This window comes from Pinus tabuliformis, chromosome X (assembly GCF_031772625.1).
Source record: "Pinus tabuliformis cultivar Carrire ecotype Pingquan chromosome X, CPIR1, whole genome shotgun sequence".
In the NCBI taxonomy this organism is placed as follows: Eukaryota; Viridiplantae; Streptophyta; class Pinopsida; order Pinales; family Pinaceae; genus Pinus; species Pinus tabuliformis.
Window position 1 is genome coordinate 236,001,801 of NC_142308.1, and position 23,629 is coordinate 236,025,429.

The following is a 23,629-nucleotide window of genomic DNA, read 5'->3' on the forward strand; positions in this document are numbered from 1 at the left end:
TTTACAAAATCATCCTTCAAAAACTCCTTGCAAGGATTCATGTCAAATTTGAAATTTTTTAAACCATTCCTCTTTTCCTCGTGGGATCTATGTTACAGTAGATATCACTTCTGGCGAAACCTGCAATTCTAACATGGCTACCTTTGAATTTAAGCCTGTGAAGTTAAGCGCAATTTCCTTAGTTACCTGTGCGTGTCCTCCTTGTAACTTTTTGCAAAACTTCCAGCACCCGGCCTTTTTAAATGCTTTCTTCACCTCTTCATTTCTCGGCGTTATATCCAGGCCTTCAGGTTCAGTCCTTAGACATTTACCGGATCTGTGTTCTTTTTTCTCCATTGATTCTTCTAGATCTTCACAAACAATGACTACGAGCTCCGGTTGGAATTGTGATTCGGCTTCTATTTGAATTCAGCCTCCCTTGATTATCAGCCTCACTTGAATTTTGAATTTTCCCGTTTAAAACCTTTCAAGATGTAATCTTGCAGATTTCTCACTCATGCAAGACTTACGGCCATCATTAAGGTTTATGCACGGTTGTCTTTCTTGGGAATGATAATTCGTGTGTATCAACAGATCTAGTGGTGGTGATAGTGGCAATGAGTGGTGAAATGTGATAAGAGGGTTACATGAGCTGATATGAGAAGACATGGCCTATGACTCACCTAACAGAATTGACATTTCGGGAAAGATTCGCTGCGGAATGTACGAATCCATGATTTCGCAGTGCTGTCAGTTTAAAATTTTAATGATGCGCTGCGAAACTACCTAATCATGATACGCTACGAAACTGTCTAACTATGATTGCGCTGCGAAACTGCCTAATTGGCATTGCGCTGCGAAATTACAAAAAGACACGGTGACTGACATAAGATAACCGGTGGCTATAGAACAATGGTAGATGGAGGGGAACCAATGGGAGCTGAGAATAACTTGACTCAAAAACTCATCAAAACTCCAGATTCTAAGGGAAAAAATTAAAACCAAATTAAACTAACACTGACCTTCGTCATCGGGCTAGGATGGAAAGTTACATGTATCAAATTTAGTTCTAAGTGATAACAGTGGCTCCACTTGGGATAGTGTGCTCCTGTAGTACACTAAGAACTCGTATGTCCAGTGCTTTGTCCAATTTGTGAAAACATAGATGAGGTTGACAAGCATCCTTTTCTAGCTTTGTGAGCCTTCACCTCGGGCTTGAGCTTCCTGTTCAGCTTGTCATTTATTTGGAACAAAGAAAGACTAATAAAACGGTTATATACAATGTTGTGAGAAACTTGGCAGAGATTTAATCAATTGTAATGCTTTAGGAACCTGCCATTAACAGGTCCTCCAGCATATGGTGTTCCATCAATCTCTTGTAGTATGTAGGTGTTATTCCCATGGAGAGCAGAAATTTGATATGGCCCTTTCCACAAATTTTCAAATTTACCATGTTTACCTTTCTCTTCAATTCTAGCTTCCCATTTCAAGACTTTATCATGAATCTGGAATGTAACTTCTTTGATCTTTTTGTCAAATGCTCTTTTGATCCTGTTCTGGTTTTGTTGATGACTGTCAAACACCTCATTTCTTTTCTCTTGCAAAGCTATTAGCTGATTAATCCTTCGTTGTATAGCATTTGGTTCCTCTTCTAGTCCTGGAATCAACTTCATTACTGGTACTCCAAGGGAAGTTGGAAATATAGCCTCTGCCCCATATACTAGCTCATATGGTGATGTTCCAATGGACCTCTTTGTGCAAATCCGGTCAGCCCACAAAGCATATTTCAGTTTCAAATGCCAGGCTTTTTTATTTTCTTGCAGCAGCTTTTTAATGATTCTCACAAGGCTCTTGTTTGATGACTCAGCCAAACCATTTCCCTGTGGATAATAAGCAGTGGAATGTCCAAGGGAGATGTGATACTAATGACAAAAAATAATCATCCTTTTGGATTTGAAAGCTTGAGCATTGTCTGTAATGATCTTAAGTGGGCAACCAAATCTTGATAATATATTATTTTCTAAGAAAGAAATAATCACTGAATCATTTGCTTGCCTTGTGGGTATTGCTTCTATCCATTTTGTAAAGTAATCGGTGGCTATGAGAATACAGCGATGCTGTCCTGATGAAGGAGGATGGATTTCCCCTATAAAGTCTAATCCCCATTGTTGGAAAGGTGCTTCAACATAAATAGGAACCAAAGGCAGTGGCATAAGCTTTCTCTTTCCTTCAAACACTTGACATTCATGACATGTGGCTATCTTTTTATAGATATCTCTAAACATAGTTGGCCAAAAATAGCCAGCTCTCAAGACCTTGTTTGCAGTGGCTTTCCAATAGTGATGTCCTCCGCAATCCCCTTTATGAAACTCATCAATTACTTTATCAGCTTCTTCTTCAATGAGGTAGTTTAATAATATTCCTCCTGCATCTTTCCAAAACAAATTTTGGTCATACACAAAATATCTGAGAGATTTCAATTTGGTAAACCGAGCTTTGGATTTTGAAAGATTATCAGGAGCTCTATTATGCTGCAAAACAAATGCTATATCCTTGTACCATTCTGAGATCAAGAATTTCTCATCTATTTGGACCAATTCCTCTTCATTTTTAGAAATTTCTAAGATTTTTGTGCTTAAATTAATATCAATACAGTCCAAATTTGACTGAGTCAACAATTTTGCTAGGCCTTGACCCTTTACCAACTTTGTGGGTTTGATCTCAATGTCATACTCCAGCAGTTTTGCTATCCACTTTCCCCTTTTTCCATCTGGATCAGCTTCTGTAAGAATATCTTTTATAACAGCATTTGGGACGTAGGCAACAATGTGAGAGTGTAAAACATAGATTCTGAAATCCTTAATTTCTTTCACCAATGCATAGGCTTGTTTCTCTAAGATATTATATTTCAATTCAGCATTGGCTAATGTCTTGCTAAAGAAAGAAATGGGTTGTTCAGTACCTTGACTTCCTTTTTGCAATAAAATTCCAGCAATTGTGTCTTCAGAAGCGAATGTGAAGATAAGGAACTCCTTGGTAAAATCCGGGCTGATGAGTACTGGTGCTTGAGTAAGTGCCTTCTTGATCTCTTCAAATGATTTCTTTGCTTCAACTGTCCATTTAAAATCTGCTCCTTTCTTTAACATCTTTGTTATGTTCTTGACAACTTCAGCAAAATTAGGAATGAATCTTCTAACAAAGTTAACTTTCCCAAGAAAGGATTGAATCTCCTTTTTACTCCTTGGTAGATCTAATTTTTGAATTGAACTAACTCTATTAGGATCAATCCTAATTGCTTCTTCAGAAATAATATGACCAAGCAGTTTGCCAGAAGTTAGAGCGAAAATACTTTTGGTTGGATTTAGAGAGATACCAAACCTTCTACACTTCAGTAGGACCCTTTCAAGGTGCTTTAAGTGGTCTTCTTCCCTTTTTGAAAAAACTGTGATGTCATCAAGATAAACCACCACTGATTTGTCCTCTTCTTCAGCAAAAGCAATATCCATTGCTCTCTGGAAAGTGGCTCCCGCGTTCATGAGGCCAAAGGGCATTTTTGCATACATGAATGTTCCCCATGGTGTAGTGAAGGCCGTTTTCTCCTGATCATCTGGGTGAACAAGAATCTGATTGTACCCTGAGAAACCATCAAGCATAGACATCTTTTGTGAACCAACAATGTTTTGGAGAATGAAATCCATTTTGGGGAGGGGGTAATTATCTTTCAATGAAGCTTTGTTTAAGTTTCTGAAGTCTATACAAATTCTGATCTCTCCATTCGTTTTTCTGACTGGTACTAAGTTAGCAAGCCAATTTGAGAATCTGATTGGGACAATAATTTTAGCATCAAAAAGCTTTTTCACCTCTTTTTCAATCAGTGGCATTAGAAGAGGACTAATTCTTCTTAGCTTCTGCTTAAAAGGCTTTTCATTCTGCTTAATAGGAATGGTATGTTGTATCATTGAAGAGTCATATTGTTTCAAGTCAGCATAGCTCCATGCAAAAACATCAATGAATCTTTTCATCATCTCAACATATTTAGTCTTCATATCAGCTGAAAGGAATTTTGAAATCTTGACTATCTTAGGCACAACCGAGTCTCCTAAATTGCAGTTTTCTACTTCTTCTTCATTAGCTTGTAGTCTTGGTGCTTTGAACACATCATTTTGATCAAATAATTTCTCAAGGGGAATGAGGCCTTTAGGAATTAAGTTGTTTTGCAATTGTAGGACTTCAGAACTTTCCTTTGACTCTATTAACATATTTTACTGATCTATATGATTGTGTTCAAACTCTTCTTTTAATTCAATGAAGTTCCTTACATGCTGATCATCCTCAAAAACTTGCCAATTTGTGATATTATCCGGTATAACTGGTCTATGGCGAACCTCCACTTCATAATTTTCAGAAGAGTGCTTAGGAATGATAAAGAGACTGGCTGAAATGGCAAGAGAATCTGCAATAGAATTTTGATCTCTAGTTTTGATGCTAAAGGAATAGGATTGAAAATTTTCCAACATCTCCAACACTAAATTTCTGTATGCTCTCATCCTCGTATCCTTAGTTTGATATGTACCTTCTACTTGTTTAATTACCAATTCAGAATCTCCACAAACAACAATGTTTTTAGCTTTCAATTTTATCAAGGCTTCCAAACCTAAAATCAGAGATTCGTACTCAGCCATATTGTTGGTACAATCAAAGTTTAATTTGTATGAGAGAAACTTACTTTCTTCAGTTGGACTAGTGATCCAAATCTCAGCTCTTGCCCCTTCTTTACCTAATGATCCATCAAAGTATAATGACCAGCAGCCCATGATGTCTCTTTCATCTCCTTGCTGCCCTTCTTGACACTGATTTTCTGCAGGTTCATCTTGTGATTCTTTTCCAACTAATTCATTGAAAAGGATAGCTGATCCAAGACCAGTATCACATGAGTAAATAGGAAAATTCTGAGGCTTGTCTTTGCTGCTTACCATGTAGGCCATCCTTGTTTCGCGATACAACCTCCTTTGTTCACCAAACACTGGGATGGTAGCATATGTAAGATCCATCTGCATTGTGCCCTTGATTTTTGCTGCCCATGACCTTGAAAGAAGCATCCCAAACTTTGGTGGAATGTCTGCAACAACAATGTCCATAACAATTGTTTTTGCTGGAATTTGTGTGAGCCCCACAACAACATCTTTTATCAAACCAATGCAATGGACTCTTTTTGAATCAAAGGAAAATAAATCCTTATATGGCCTAGTTACCTCTAACCCCAGTCTTTCCATGATTACCTTAGGCATGAGATTATGTGATGCCCCCGAATCTAACATAACATTATGTAGAGTCATATCATGAATGCTAATGCTTATGTAGAAAGGGGGAAACTCTTCATTTTGTTCATCCTCAACTCTTGGACCCAAACAGATAATGGGATTATCTTCTTGTACATTTAGGATATCAGCCACTCCTGGTTGTGAATTAAGCATCTCCACAATTTTGCTTCTGTATTTGTCTACCTTGAGAATTTCATTAAAAGGGACTGATATCTTAATTTTTGCAATCTCATTCTCAAGATTAAAAACAGAAGTACTCTTGTCAACTTCTTTAGGAGGAGGAAGAATTTGAATATCCTTTTTAACAAGAGGAGAATCATCCTTACCTTCAACCACCTTTGATTTTTCCTTTTTATCTTCAACTGTCTTTGAGGTATTCTTCTTGAGCTGTGCTTTGTTTGCTGTAATAGGAACATCTCTATTCCTAAGATTATACTACTTTTTCATCTCAAAAATAGTGTGCTGATAGCCCTTTAAAAAATCTGAAGGCTCTTCTCCTGATTTTATCATACTGGACTCATCATGTTCCTCCTTAGTCAAGAAAATCCCTGACACTTCTTCATCAAAACAATGGATTGATTCCTCAGGGACTTCAGGTTCATCTTCTTCATCTACCAAATTTTGTTGGAAGGGAGGTCTCACTGGAGGATCTGCCTACTGATTTCTGTTGTCTCTTGGCCTTTGCTGATTCTGAGGTCTTCTGAACTGAGGGTTCCTGAATTGAGGTTCCTGCTGTGCTGGAGGAGCAGAATCATTCCCAAGAGCTAGTCGGTCCATCAATTTCTCCATGGTTTTCATCATTGTTTCAAACTTGTCTTCTTGAGCAGAGGTAGAAGGTTTCTCTTCTTCCTTCAGCTTAGTCTTTGCCATCTTTGATTTCTTAGCAGCAAGCATATTGACCTCTACCTTAATTGCATCATTTTGCATGTCAGCAAGAGAGGCAGACTCCCTTTCTCTGAGTAAAAGAGAGAAATCTGAATCAAATGATTCAGCATATCTCAACTGTGCCAAAGCTCCAGGAGGTTTCAAATGAGCTGGAATAGAATTGTATATTTTTTTAAACCTCTTAGAGAAGTTTTGGACAGTTTCGTCTGGAGCTCTTCTAATATTGTTGTATTCGGTAAGGGCTTGGACAGGGTTGGTTCTGTTTCCCCATTTCCTTAGAAAGCTATCTTCAAATTCTACCCAACTATGAATGCTTCCGGCTCTAAGGGCTTTAAACCATTTTCTGACTTCTCCAATGAAAGTTTGAGCAAACAATCTTAGTTTTACATCTTCATCATCCACTTCTTCCCTGTCAACAAAATCATTGAACCTATCCACATGTTCCTCTGCTGAAATATCTTCATCTCCTCCCCATGTTGGAATTCTGGTAGCATATTTGCTAGGGAGATCATGTCAAACAGCAGGGAGGGCTAGAGGAGCATACCTAGCAGGTATAGCCATAATGAATGGAGGAGCAGTGATAACAGGTATTGTATGACCGGTGGGAGCAGAACCAGTGTGAGATAGTGTCTGAGGACTATTTGGACTAGCAGAGATAGAAGATAAAGTATTCGTACGAAAAGGACTATTTGTACTTTGCAAACCACTGACAAAGGAACTCCAATTTGGGAGGGGTAAACTAGTTTTGGATTTGAGCAAAACTTCAAAAGGATCAAGCTCTTTGAGTTGATTCAAATCTTCTTCTTCTAACAGTAATTCTGAAGTAACAACCTCCCAAAACTCCTCCTTATCTTTTTGTGACACTAAGGACGAAGTATCAATGCCTCTTTTTTGTAAATCTAAAATAATTCCAATAAGTTCTTCTTCGTTCTCAGACCTCAACAATACCTCATGAATTTTATCATCTACAATTTTATCTTCAGGACTTCTAGAAAATTCAGGGAACAAAGATTTTGATACAGATGAAGTACCTGGTATATCAGGAAATCTTTGCCTTCTCCTTGAGATGGTGTTTGGATTATCCACAGGAGTAGGTGGGTCTGGGTCAGGATTACTCCTTGTATATCTTCCTCTCGAAGCCACCTTTTAAACTTTAAGATTGTATGGAGTCACCAAGGTAGAATGCAGCCTCGAAAACCTTCTGAGCTCCTGCTACCTTCAGAAGTTCAGCTTCATGATTTCGGGAATGAATAATCTTCAGACTCCCGGCAGACGTACGAAAATGTTATCTCAAAATCAGATCCTGATAGGCTGCTGGTCAGGTTGACTTTAAGTAACTATTTCAGACCTACTTTAGGCTGAGGCTTAGCCTCCTCAACCTGAGAGGGCTCTCTCAAAGGTTAATGATTTTGATAAAGATTAGATGGCTAACTCTATGAAACAAGTGAAAAATATGAATGCTGGAAATACATTAAACAACTATCCATTGGGCTTATGGAGTCAACAACACCTCAATATAACAGTGAACTCAACCTTACATAGAAGTCAGGGCACTCAGCATTTAGACATTCAGAACATAACTCATATGGGACCACAGTTTATAAATGCATATAGGAAATCAGAGCACATTCAGTGAATTCTGAGTGATTATACATCTATACCACTGTAAAAATTATGGAAAGGACAAGATCACATATTCTGAACATAAGAAATCCTTCATGAATCCTGAGAAGTAAAGTCAAAATTCTATTACTGAAAATGAGTCTTTACATAAGCCAAATACAAGTTGTATCATAAAATTTTCCAACCCTGATTACATTGCTATTTCGGCTATATATAGAACTCTTATTCTAACTGATCGAGATTCCTCCTCCAGCATGAGGGGAATTCGAAAACTACTTCTAATGACACCTATTAATCCTTTAACTAACTAATAAATACAACAAGGTGCTGACTGGAGTTTTTTTAGAGATCTAAATCAACTATGACTCTAACTCCATATTACATGCATGATGGCTTTAATTACAATGATTCTCGTTCTTTGACATCTGCTCCCATTTAGTTTGGCTGTAATGGATGTTCAAGGCTCCATGTTTGATCTTTAATGACACATCCTTTCCAATACCCTGAAACATATGAAACTGTCCCTGTGTATCGGTCTTTAGTCTGCCTTAACATGTCCGGATCCAACGAAGTATATCCTTTATCTTTTAATTACCCCAAAATGGAGCAAACTGCCACGTCTTTGATGTGCTGTCCACCGTTTGCATACGTGAAAGCCAAAATTTTTGCAAACTGTTTCACATATCCTGAAGTGTGGTAAATATGAAATATGCTTACTTTATGACAAAAATCTAAAGTTGGACTCGAATGGATCTTATCTCCACGTGTCTTGACCTGGTTAACTGTTGGATAGCTTCAGATGATTCCCTATATGCCTTTTAGATGTTTTCCTTTCAAAATTCCCGCTTATAATTCAAAACTGCTTGATTTACGTTTGAATCATCACCTTCAGCAGTTTCGTAGCGCGCTACGAAACTGCTGAGTTATTTAAAACAGCTTGCTTTTAACCCGAGACATTTATTAGCTGAGTACTTGATTGCCAAAAACTCCTTCAGACTTTCCACATGTCGAATAGGGATTTATGTTTCTTCAGAAAGATAAAATCAAGCAAATTTGTCAAAATTTTAAAACAAAATCTTACTTGGAATGAAAACTCATTTAGCAGGTAGCTGACTTAGCTGTGCCTTCAGATCTTCAATTTGTTTCTTCATAGCCTTATTCCCAGCTCTCAGTTGCATATTGATCCTTCTGATGTACTTGGCTTCTTTGATTGCTGGTACTGTCCATGTGTGAAATTGTGAATGGCCATCAACCACTGAATTCGACTGAGCTTCTAAAGTTTCATTCCCTTTACATAGAGCTTTATAATACTTTGCATGTATGATTGCATGTCTTCTAGCAGCTTTCCTCAATTTAGCGATCTCATACTTGGCTGATTCTAATTGGCTCTTTATGGCTGCTATATTATTTTCTTTAGTTGCAATGACTGTTTTGCCTGTGTCTTTTTGTGTCTCTTCCCCTGTTTCCTCTGTTCTTGGTAGTGCTTCCTGTACTTGCTGGAATCTCCTTGTCATAGGTCTTCTAGGTTTAAAAACGAACTCTTCAGCTGGCTCATCAAATTTAAGCCTTTTTGAAGCCTTAGCTTTCTTGGTGCTTTCTTGTTCTGATTGTATCAATTCGATTTGAACTGGTAGAGACTGCTCGAATTCAATAGCCTGTAACAAATCATTTAAATTTGCCTTGGACACTGGACTTTCTTCAACTGCTATAGCTTTACCTTTTTCCTTATTTATCTGACTTCTTGTTCTTACCCTTGAGACTACTTCAGATGTGCTTGTTTCAGGTACAGTCTTTTTACCATGAGCTTTTTCCTTAGTTGATTGCTGAGGTTGATCTTGAATGATAAGTGGCTTCACTTGTTTTCTTACTTGTGACTTTGGAACTCTCTTAGCTCTTACTTCTGTTTGGAGCTCAGCTATTGTAAAATCTCTAGCAGGTTGATGAGTGAGGCCATTCTGGCTTTTGAAGCCAACCATAAAAATAAATGAATTCCAATCTCTGTTTACATTTTGAATCCCATCTAAAACCAGTAGTTTAATCAAACCATGATGAAACAAAGAGGTTTCACAATCCTCGTTCCTCAGCTGTACCTTATCACACATCTTACTCAAACTACGGAACAGATAAAAAGGTAAGTCTATGGAGACCTTCCCGATGAAATGCAAAAGGAGTTTAAAATGGTAAGAATAAACCTTGTTATACCTTCCTTCACAAGTCAGATATTTCTGTATGCAGGTGAGTAAGTGAGCATAATATTCTTTGACATAATTCCTGGGCACAGCCTTACTTAAATCTTCATTTACATAATCATCCTTCAAAAACTCCTTGCAAGGATTCATGTCAAATTTGAAATTTTTAAACCATTCCTCTTTTCCTCGTGGGATCTCTGTTACAGTAGATATCACTTCTGGCGAAACCTGCAATTCTAACATGGCTACCTTTGAATTTAAGCCTGTGAAGTTAAGCGCAAATTCCTTAGTTACCTGTGCGTGTCCTCCTTGTAACTTTTTGCAAAACTTCCAGCACCCGGCCTTTTTAAATGCTTTCTTCACCTCTTCATTTCTCAGCGTTATATCCAGGCCTTCAGGTTCAGTCCTTAGACATTTACCGGATCTGTGCTCTTTCTTCTCCATTGATTCTTCCAGATCTTCACAAACAATGACTACCAGCTCCGGTTGGAATTGTGATTCTGCTTCTATTTGAATTCAGCCTCGCTTGATTATCAGCCTCGCTTGAATTTGGAATTTTTCCATTTAAAACATTTCAAGATGTAATCTTGCAGATTTCTCACTCATGCAAGACTTACGGCCATCATTAAGGTTTATGCACGGTTGTCTTTCTTGGGAATGATAATTCGTGCGTATCAACAGATCTAGTGGTGGTGATAGTGGCAATGAGTGGTGAAATGTGATAAGAGGGGTACATGAGCTAATATGAGAAGACATGGCCTATGACTCACCTAACAGACTTGACATTTCGGGAAAGATTCGCTGCGGAATGTACGAATCCATGATTTCGCAGCGCCGTCAGTTTAAAATTTTAATGATGCGCTGCGAAACTACCTAATCATGATACCCTGCGAAACTGCCTAACTATGATTGCGCTGCGAAACTGCCTAATTGGCATTGCGCTGCGAAATTACAAAAAGACACAGTGACTGACATAAGATAACCAGTGGCTATAGAACAATGGTAGATGGAGGGGAACCAATGGGAGCTGAGAATAACTTGACTCAAAAACTCATCAAAACTCCAGATTCTAAGGGAAAAAATTAAAACCAAATTAAACTAACACTGACCTTCGTCATCGGGGTAGGATTGAAAGTTACATGTATCAAATCTAGTTCTAAGTGATAACAGAAACCTTCCCTCTCTATTATTGTAAAGATAAATGATTTGGATGATAGAAAAAGAAATATATTACAGATACAGGAGGCTACTTGGTTCTTGAAAAGTGAGGGTCTGTGCTTAAAAGAGGAGGATCGGAACACCTGATTTTTTCATAAGTGTGCAAAACATAGGAGAAATATTAATACTATTTGGCATATAAAGGGGATAAATAATGTTCAAATATACACTACAACTAAGATACAACAAGAAGCAATTTTATTTTTTGAATCTTTCTATTGAGAACGAAATGGTGTTAATATAGAGGATCAAATGCGGGGATGAGAGGACTATCCAATCATGTTTGATGAGGAAAAAAATCAAGTTATTTTCAGACCTATAGAGATGGATGAAGTACATAGAGTACTAAATTATTTTTCTAAAGATAAGTATCCTGGCCCAGATGGCTAGACAGTTGAGCTCTTTCTACATTTCTTTGATCTCATGGGGGAGGATCTTTTGTATATGGCTAAAGAATATAGGATCACTAGGAATATGACTGGAGCCATAAACTCAATATTTATTTCCCTCATACTTAAGACATCAGATCCTGTCACCTTTATGCATTTCAGACCTATATTTCTATGCAATATTAGTTACAAACTTATTTCTAAAATCATAACATAGCACTTGAAGTTGACTCTCTCGACCTATATCACTCGAGAACAATACGATTTTCTCTACAACAGTCTGATTCATGATGATGTGGAGATAGCCTAAGAATGTATACATTCTATCGACACAAAGAGAATGGAGGTGCTAGTCATGAAGGTGGATTTGTAGAAGGCATATGACTGTGTCAATTGGACATTTTTGCGTCTCATATTAACAAAAATTGGAATGGTGATGTACAATGTTGAATGGATTATAGCATGTGTGACTTTAGTACAGTTTGTAGTGTTGATCAATGGATATCCTTCTCATTTTCTCCATACTAGTAGGGGTTTATGATAGGGATGTACATTATCGCCCGTACTATTTATTCTTGATATGGACAGGCTCAGTCACAAGATTCGAGAGGCATGATCTGCTAGTATTTTCTGTGGAATAAATATGGGTAGGAACACTGATATATCCCACAGCTTCTTTTTCGGTGATATCCTCGCTTTTGGGATGGTATCTAGAGCACAGTGGTTGGATCTATATTATATCTTTATGATATTTGGAAAAGCATCTCGATTGCAGGTAAATGGACAAAAATCACTTCTCCTTTACTTGGGTGGAGACTGAGAATTTATTGAAATTATTGTTGGTATATTTGGGGTGGCTACTAAGCCCCTGTGCGAGGGTTTCACATATTTGGGACACAGGTTCATGCCCAACAATTACAAGATTGACGATTGGCTATGGATTATAGATAAAGTTCGTAAAAAAATCATTTGTTTGGTCTCATAGATGGCTTACCTTAGGAGGGAGATTCACCCTTGTATAGTGGGTTCTTCAACAGATCTCAATCTACCAAGCACACTTATTTATTCTTCCTGTAGCCATTATATCCAAAATACAGAGCATCATGGCACACTTCATCTGGGCAGGAACTGGGGAGGGTAGGAAATACCATCTGATTAAATGGGGGAATATGACCATCCTGAAAGAAAATGGAGGTTGGGGGATATTGGATGGGAAATTTTTTTTGTTGGGCCTTATTGATTAAGTCCTTATGGCATGCATTATTTCAAGAGGGTGGTTGGAGGTACATCATTCAGGAAAAGTACCTGAATCAATGACACATCAAAGAGGAGCTTCAGAATGGATCATGGATGGTCCATAGGTAAAAATTATGGCTCTTATATCTGGATAAGTTTCAATAAAATTAAATTATGGTTTCTCTAGTGAATCCGTTGGTCTTTTGGCATAGGTAATTGCATTCTTATTGGTCTAGATAACATTTTTGGTGTAAATCCTATGATTGACCTCACGGTGGACATCATAGATAGATTACATGCCAGGGATACTTCTATTTGGCACAAGTGATTCAACATTGGCATGGGAGGTTTCTAGTTTGGAATATGGAAAATTACATCAAGCTGATAAGACATAGTATTGATGAGTGGAACAATTATATTATGGAGCTCAAAAGGACGGGCCTGTGCAGAATAGAGAGGGGTGATCATATTACATGGGCTAGAACTTTTCACAAAGGTATAGTGGCGGTTATGGAAACTTATCAGTACATTATTTTCTCCAAACTCTCTTTAAATAACAAAATCTGGTTTCTGAATATTTGGAAAATGAAGGTCCCTCTAAGATCATTTTATACACCTAGTTTGTTTGAAAAGACAAAACCTTGACTTGGTAAAATTTGTGAAAGAAGGGTATACATGGACCAGGATGATGTGTACTATGTCATAAATCGTCTTAAACTAATTTACATCTACTACTGGAGTGCCCAATTACATCAAAGGTATGGAATTGGACTTCTCTTTTTTTTAATTTCCCCATTAGAACTTACATCTCTATTGAATAGTGTCTGCCCTGGTCGAGCAGGAGAGGGAGAACACACTAGAAGATTCCTCTCTACATATTATGGGAATTATGGAGAGCCAAGAACAAAAACAATTGAACATGGTATTCCCATCAACACACATAATATTTTCTCCAAGATAGCGACGTGGATGGGAACTCATAATATAAGTCTGCATAATGATAAAGACTTGAGTTATCGATATATACATCCTAGCATTCTATTCCCTAAAGGTTATTTTGATGGTGCAACACAGGAAAGTATATGTGGATGTGGAACATGGCTTAAGATATGTCACAGGAAAGAATACAAAATAAATTGGCTTAGTGGCACCGGCATGAACATGAGGGCAAAAATTCTGGCTTTATGGGGTCTCCTTTGGTTTGCAAAGGAAATTACTATGGAATTTATCTATATATATGGGGATTCCAAATCCCTCATAGATAGAGTGCAGGGAAAGTTTTCGCACATCACAATCTCAAATAGTCCTTTGAACACATCACATTTCAACACATGCTAAGGGAGTCTAACACTATGACTAATTCTTTGTCGAAAATGGGTCTTGTTGCGGACACTAACACAATGCACTTCCAATAGCTTAATTTAAGAAATTAAGGACTCCTTTGGGTGATGGAGAAGAAGCAATGAATATTGGGATCTTCCCCTTGAAAGAGGTTTTTATTAATAAAGGTCAAGTGGAGAAATAAAGCAAAATTCTAAATTTAGTAGCATTAATTCAGTTAAATAGATGATACATCTTTCAAATTCTAACATTCAATATTCCTCGTGGAACTTACTCTCGAGGCATGAATTAACATCAAAAGAAGAAAGAGAGTAAGAGGGTTTGAGCATTATTTTCTCATTAGACTTGAAATATTACTTATTTTTTAAATATATATTCATAAATTTTACTATATTTCTTTTAGGATATCAATATAATGAATGATATCTTACAATGTGATAATTTTCTTTAGATCAATGAGAAGTTATATATATATATATATATATATATATATATATCTATATATATATATATATATATATATATATATATATATATAGATATATATATATATATATATATATATATATATATAGTTATAGATAAGAAAATATTATCATATCTCAATTGTTAGATTGTAATAACGATATTCATTACTTATTGATATTCACAAATCTAATTTAACTCAATAATAATATTTTCAGGAAAATTATACCAAATGAAATAACTCATTGGTCATTCATATTGGGGTATAATTCCACTCCGAAATGTTTTGGGTCTTAGGAAATTAACTTTTTTCCTTATGTCTGAAGAATACAAGCTTTTATTTAATAGAAAATAGTTTTAGATCTTAATATAGGGAAAAATTTTGTTGTAAGTTTGGGGCATTACAAAGTAGGGTAACATGAAGTTTATACGTTGGTAAGGTGGCTTGGTATATTAGGTAATAAAAAGTTAAGGAATGTGCATTTAAAGTTCATTACCTAGCAATGCATTCTAAATTGATAACAATTATCTAGCCAAAAGGTTGTTTTGGACTAGATAGTGTAACTAGCAAACATGGAAACTTCTCTTGTAGTCATCATTGAGGCTTCCTCTAGTGGATTCATGTTCTTTCTAGTGATTTATAGCCTTAGTCCTTGACAAGAGATTAGATATTACCTTGTTGTTTAACCTCTTACCAAAGAAGAAGTAAAATAAATATACTATTTATATGAAATTAATATTCTAAACTATTAATGTGATGAAATATATTTATTAGATTAATCATATTGATAATATAGAGGTATGGGTGGAAGAATATTTTGTAGTAAAGGAGTTTAATCACATGTTGTGGTGAAGATTAAAATGAACTTCTAGAATTTTTAAATAAGGAAGATGTCATGAACCAAACTCCATAAATAGCCTAAGAAAAATAAGTAACTCCACACTTTCTCAACATTAAATAGTCAATGAATGATAGACCAGGGAACATCCTTTATATATATATATATATATATATATATATATATATATATATATGAGACAATATACTTAAACAAAGGAATCTTCATTAATAAAATAATGTGATTATGATGTAATATACCATTAAGATAACTTAAGCATAAGTAATTAATGAATAAGGAATGAGGGTAAGGACTACACATAGGGGCCTTAATAGGAGATAAAATAGAGGAAGAATATGTACACCACAAAGTGTTATGTCCCTATAATACTAGTGTATCCCACTTATTGTTATTGTTAGTGTAGCCCCCTATTGTTATTGTTGTGCCCGTGTATCCCCCATGTTGTTATTATTGTGCCCCATAGAAGCCGACTATGGTTATTGTTGTGCCCTTACATTATTATTGTTATGTAGGCTCTCGTTATATCATGACCGCTTAATCTCCTATATATACCAAGGATGTGTTATCATTTGTATCATCCAAGAATTGTTCATTTGGGTGATGTAAAGGAGGTTCCTCCATTGAATAGGCAATTTCTCAAGTTGTTGATTTATCTTTTCTTCTATTTTGTGAGTTGGTTGCATAACATTTGGTATCAAAGCTTTGGATTCTAAGATTTCCCTACTACAAACAGGACATCTTGAAATTTTCGCTAGAACCATTTTTATATGAAGGTTAAGAAGTTGAAATTGTGACCACGTGCAGCCAAAATCTTGATGAAATTCTTGTACAAAGTTCAGATATTGGTTCACTATATTTTTGGAAATATGATATGAAGAAGTTAGGGTTTTTTCATGCTCCATATTTCTGTTTCAAACATGTGACTTTGGGAAAATCTTCATTACTTCCACTATGAGCATCAGATTTGAATTTCGTAAAAAGAGACTGAAAATGCATGCAACGTATTTTTTATGTATCATTTTCAGGTGCAAAGGTTTAAAAAATGACACGTGTCATTTCTTACAATTTCACTCTACTGAACTAGTTCATAATCAAATCATAGTGGGAGATTTGGCATAAAATTATCTCGGTGAATCAATTTTTGATCTGACTTGTAGAATTGGAAGGAAGACTCAGAGGGCTACCATAGAACATAATTTCAAACCTTGGAGATCCTAAATTATCGAGATGCAACATTTTCAATATTGATCTCCTAAAAAGCAAGAAAAAGGTGTGTATTTTTTTAAGATTTTGCATAAATTTTCTTTGAAAATCCAGTTTGAAGTATTCAAAGGGAAAAGCGAAGCATAGATATCGCTCTTTGATTCAAAAATTCCTCAAAAGAAAAAAAATGGACACACCTAGTAAGAAACCAGAAATCTCTTCTATGGCGCATGAAGAGGAAGAAATGCAACATGATATATCAAAATTATGGGACCAAGAGCAACAAATTTCATTCTCGCAAAGAGTAACCAAAAATGAACTGGAAGCTAAGATTGAAGGTTTGAAGGATGGATTAAAAGAATACATGGAGGCTAAGATGGATGGTCTTAAAAATGGTTTAAAAGCAGACATCAAAGGTTTGAAGGAAAGTTTGACAAGGTTGCTACAAGAAATGCTTCCTAATGGAAAAAAAATTATTCGATGAAACTCATTATCAGAATAAAGGGAATGTTAATCATGATTTTAGAGACTCTAACTTTGTATTGAATACCAACCACATTCCAAAGATCGATACGAAGAACTTTGATGGAAAGGATCTGGTAACATGGATACAACAGATGGAGCAATATTTTGATCTCCATGATGTGCAACACACACAAAAGGTACACATTGCATCTTTATATTTAGAACACACTCAATTTCTATGGTAGTGATAGATTTTCTCTCGTAAACCCCTTATCACTTGGTCAATTTTTATGGAAGAAATGATAACACATTATGACGATGCAAAGAGAAATACCTTCTTTATCCAAATGATAAATCTAAAGAAAAGGGTTCAATTGTGGAGCACATTGAGGACTTCCAAAAATTGACTATCAAGGTAGATGATATTCCAGAGGAGAATAGGATATATGTCTTCATAGGGACTCTAAAGGATAACATCCAACATGAGGTTCGTCTTTGGGAACCTGGTTCATTGGGGAAGACATTCAAGGTGGCTAGAAAAATTGAAAGAAAAATTATGGCAACAAGGAAGTCTACCACTCATAACTATAAGGATGGAAGTGTTGTTGTTCCTAGCCTTCCATAACCTATAAGGTTGATAGCACAAAAATTAGAGGAACAAAGAAAAAAAGTGCTTTATTACAGTTTTGATAACAAATACACTAAAGGTCATAAGTGTGATGAGAAGAAATTATTCTACATATATTGTGAAGAGGAGGAAGAAAAGCAACCAAAATCATCACAAGAAGAGGGTATACACTAGAAACCAACCTCAGAGAAAGAAGAAATAAATCTGACCATATATTGAAATGCATTGGTAATAATTACCACTCCTCAAATTCTCAAGATAGATGGATATATCAAGAATAAAAAGGTAATAGTGTTTATTGATTTAGGTAGTACCCATAATTTTATTCATTGTAAGATATCCAAGGAATTGAATTGCTTCATATATCCAACACCATAGTGTCAAGTGATGGTTGAAAATGGAGGAACTATAAACTACTCCAGAAAGTGGCATAAGATCAAGCGAACCATGGGGGAATAAGTATTGAATATTCCAACACTTTCCATTCCAATGGGTGGCGTTGATGTTGTACTAGGACTCCAATGGTTACAATCTTTGAGGGACGATAGCTTTTAATTTTCAGGAATTTTTCTTGAATTATTTTTTTTGGGAAGGAAAGGAAGTTGAATTAAAGGATATTATAAGGAAACTAGGAAAGATAATCAACTCTGATGGCATGCCAAAGATTTTGAATAACTGGTATGATTCAACTTAGTAAAAGTTAATTTTCTACTCATCTAGTATTGGTGCACATGAAGGATGGATCATGGCGTATGTGTCAGGATTATAGGGAGCTCAACAAGCTCACTATTAAATATTAATTTCACATTCCTGTCATTGATGAATCGTTGGATGAATTACATTGAGTAATTTACTTCACGAAGCTGGATATTCATTCAGGATATCATCAAATTAGAATGAAGACTGAAGACATTCTAAAAATAGCATTCAAAACACATGAGAGTTATTTTGCATTTTTGGTCATACCTTTTGGCGTTATTAATGCACCTTCCAGAATTCAAGGTTTGATGAATTCCATTTTCAAACCCTTCCTTAGAAAATTTGTGTTAGTATCTTTTGATGATATGCTAATCTACAACACCCCTTGGAAGGATAATGTTCAACATGTTGACAGGGTGCTCAAACTATTGGAGGAGAAACAATTATATGAAAAACCTCCAAATGTTGATTTGGAGTGCAATAGGTGCAATATTTGGGTCATATTATGTCTCATGAGGGTTTTAAGGTAGACCCTAACAAAATTAAATGCATTAAGGAATGGAAAATCCGCACAACCATAAAGCACCTTCGAGGATTTCTCAGGTTGACATGGTATTATCACAAGTTTGTTAACAATTATGGGAAAATAGAAGCACCTCTAACAACCTTACTAAAAAAAGATCCATTTTCTTAGACTCCAGAAGAAACTAACGCCTTTTAACATCTTAAAGAGGCAATGTGCCAAGCACTGGGCTTAGCTATGCCAGACTTCACAAAAAACTTTTATTGTGGATTTTGATGCCTCAGGAAAAGGAATTTATGTTGTTTTAATGCAAGAAGGAAGATTGGATTCTTTTGGAATTCATACCAATCAAAGGAAACTATTTACATAAACCTATTTATGAGAAGGAAGTGTTGGAAATACTACATGCACTAAAGCAATGTAAACGTTACCTAATGGGAAGACACTTCAAGGTAAAAATAGATCCTGATAGTGTTAAATACATCTTGGAACAAAGATCATGTTCACAAGATCAATGGAAAATTGGTCACAAAGATGTTGGGTTATGACTTTGAAATCGTCGACAAATTTAAAGGGAAGAAAATTATTATTGTAGATGCACTCTCAAAAAAGGATGAGGATGTGGAAGCATTACTTTGTACCATTTCTATTATCCAATCTAATTGGATAACCAAAGCAAGGGATGAATGGAATAATGACGTAGATGTATGGACACTCATTCAAAAGTTGCAGCAAGACCCCAGTACATCTGATACATATAGCTGGAAAAATGATTTTTTAAGGTACAAAGGTCACTTATATATTTGTAAGAATTCCCAACTCAAGAAAAATATTCTTTTGGATATGCAAAACTCCCCCTTAGGAGGGCACTCAGGATTTAAAAAAAATTACCATAGGATCAAGAAGGAATTTTTTGTGATGGCCTTAAATATTGTATTCAGAAATTTGTGGCAGAATGTTTGGTTTTCCAACAAAATAAAGTTGACACAATTAAGACCCTGAGATTTTTACAACCTCTAGTCATTCAAGGTTAGCATTGGGGGAGATCTCAATGGATTTTATCACAAGTTTACTCAAGCATGAAGAAAAGAGTGGCATCATGGTGGTAGTTGATAGACTTACCAAGTATGCACACTTTTGTGCATTATCTCATCCTTTTAAAACTAGTACGGTTTCTATTGCATTTATGGAAATAATTAAAAAGCTACATGGAAACACAATGATTATTGTAAGTGACAGAGATCTCATTTTCACTGGAAATTTTTGGATGGAATTATTTTCTTGTCTTGGTACTCAATTAGCTCTTAGCTCATCTTATCATCCTAAATCTGATGGTAAAACTGAGGTAGTGAACAAATGTTTGAAAGTATATCTTCATTGATTTGTATCTGATAAACAAACATAATGGGTGAAGTGGTTACCTCTAGTTGAATAGCAGTATAACACTTCCTTCCATACAACAACAAAAATAACCCCATTTATGGCACTTTATGGATATCATCCACCATCCATCACATCATCTTTAAGAAAAAATTCTAAAGTTAAAGCAATGGAAAATCACATCGAGCATCAACATCAAGCTCTCCAACTCTTAAAGTATAACCTCACTCTAGTGCATAATTGAATGAAACAACATGAATATCAGCAATGTAGTGAAAAAGGTTTTTATGAAGGTGATTGGGTATTTTTACGGCTACAACCATACAAACAAATGTCCCTCAAGAAAGATAAGAATGATAATAAATTATCACCCAAGTATTATGGTCCACACAAGGTGTTGTAAAAGATTGTTACTATGGCATACAAATTGGAGTTTCCGGCATGTTCCCAAGTACACCCCGTTTTCCATGTCTCATGCTTAAAGAAGTTTATCAGTGAGAAGCACCCTGTTCAAATAGTGTTTCCATAACTTGACAAAGAAGGAAAGATCATATTTGAGCCTAAAGCAGTCATAGTAACAAGAACCTAATAGCTATGTTATCAATAAATTTCAGAGTATCTCATTAAGTGGAATAACTTACCCTCTGAATAATCCACATGAGAGGATGACAATTTTATACAGAAGCATCCAGAACTACTCAATCATTGAGGAAAACACTTTTTGCAAGGAGAGGGGCATGTTAGGTCCCTATAATATTAGAGCATCCCCCTTATTGTTATTGTTAGAGTAGCCCTCTATTTTTATTGTTGTGCCCTAGAGAAGCCCACTATGGTTATTGTTGTGCCCATATATTATTATTGTTATGTAGGCTCTAATTATATTGTGACCCCTTAGACTCCTATATATACCAAGGAGTCTTATCAATTGTATCATCTAAGAATTTTTCATTTATTTGATATGAATGAGGTTTCCCCCTTGAATAGGCTATTTCTCAAGTCATTGATCTATCTTTCCTTCTATTTTGTGATCTGGTTGCATAACACAAAGAGGTAGAGGAAGTTACCCTAAGGTCTATATTTTGTTTACGGAACACAATTATCATTTTGGAAAGGATTTAAGGAATATATTAAACAGATAAATAAGGGAATAAATAGATTTTTTTACATTAGAAAAACATTACAAATCCTTCAAATTTAATGAATATCCCAAGTGAAGAAAAAGTACCAAATAATTAATATAGTGAATATAAAGAATTAAGCAACAAGGAGTTATGGTACATTATGGGTAATTTTCTTTTAGACCATAGGTCAATGCTATGCAATGTTATGTGGACAATATGAGGAGCAACAAATGAAATGACTAGAAAAAGTATGGACATAATTCCAATTCATGTTTTTCATCAAGTAAGTTCTTCATATGGAGGAATATGGAAATAATGGGAAATTAATTAATTAGGAATATTATATGGCAGGATCTCACAATTGGAAATTTAAAATCATGCCAAATTAAAGAAACATATTGCCTAGTATATAAGTCCTAAGGAGTGATTTTAATATATTAAAAATATTTTTATATTAAGGCTTTTATGGTTATGTTGAGGGCCCCGAGGTCGGGTCAACAACAAGGGGGATACCCACCCGGTCCGGAACCTGGTTGGCGGCTCCTTGCCCATTTGGAGTAGCGGGTCCGACTGGGGGTAATGGGACCAGTTTCCCAATGTGATGGGTGTGTGTGTGTGCATAGAGTCTGATGGTATTAATCTAAGGAAGGGGGGGAAGGATTCTTCTAATCTAGTCTTAATTCTAACTGCTAAATTAACTCTATGCTAATGTAATCTAATGAAGAAAAATACATCTAATCTACGCTAACCCGGGGTGTTTCTCTTTTGTTATGCGATCTAGAAAGATTTCTAACAGCAGCCGGTAATAAAGATCATTCAACTGATATCAGAATATAAATCAATAAAGATAAACCATTCTGCATAAGAAGTTAGGCAGAGTAGTTGTGAACAACATATCGCATAATCAGTTTTCTATATGTTAAACATAAATAAATGACCCACCGTACAGAAGTGCCAAATGGTAATACAGACATTCATGCAATAACATACAAAGAACTCAGCCACATATCACTTTAGGAATACTAGCAGAATTTAGCCAAGAGATAAAAGTACCATTTATGACTAAGTTCACTAATAAACTTCAAGTAACAATGATTTATTTCTACTTGTTCTAACATCTGATAAGAGTACAGAAGTGCAACATCAGTAACAGATATTAAAATGCAAACATAAATAAATCTCGATCCATCCATTCATCAAAAACCTCCTCTGAGGGTGCAGAAGTGCATGTTCGGAGGATAAGTTTTTTGACAGATTTCCGGACCCCTCTCCAAAAACCATGAGAAGGGTTAAATACTACTAACTAATCAATATTAATTACATGAAATTAGGGAATCGGCCTCAAATGACCGCCCTTTTACTAAAAGCAACTTTATTTCTAAACTTAAAATCTAATTTCTGACCATTTCTGTATATTCTCTTTAGTGTTGTCAACAGTGTAATGCTTTCCTGGGAAGAGTCGGCTAGCCACCTTATTGTTTCGCTTGGGAGATAAAAGTGGAAATAGCAGGAGCTGGCACTTCCTTCCGGCAGACCAGAAGATATTTTCGAAAACCTTTCTCTAGCTGGGTGTATTCGCCGCGTGTATACTTAGCGTGTCCCAGTTTCTTCTCGAACTGATTTTGCTATTGCCGTTTTCGGTTTCTGGTCGTGCGAATGACTGAGTGGGTTAAGAGTCGTGTTGCATGGGCAACTCCCTGTGTCGAGAATTTCTTCTGTTCTTTGTTCCAGGTTTCCCTGAAGCGTTCTCCTTCTCATGCGCTTCTTTCTCTGCTTCACTAAGTCTTAGCTTCAGGATCTTTTTTGAATATGCTGCTTTTGTGCACCTTTGAATCTGAGTCCCGGATAGTCTAATTTCATCAGTGCCGGTTGGCTGATAGCCTGGAATCCGCGGTTCTGCTGCATGTGGCATGCACTTTGCGAAAGCATTCTCTCTTTGTTGATTGGCGCTTTCCTCTTTCCTTCAGATGTTTCCTGCATATAAACTTATATCAGTTGCGTGTCTTGCAGTCTACGCAAAGGAGAAGTGAAATGGAAAGACTTGACGTGAAAGCATTAATCTCTAATGAATACATAATTCTGACATCCATCATCACTTGACTCT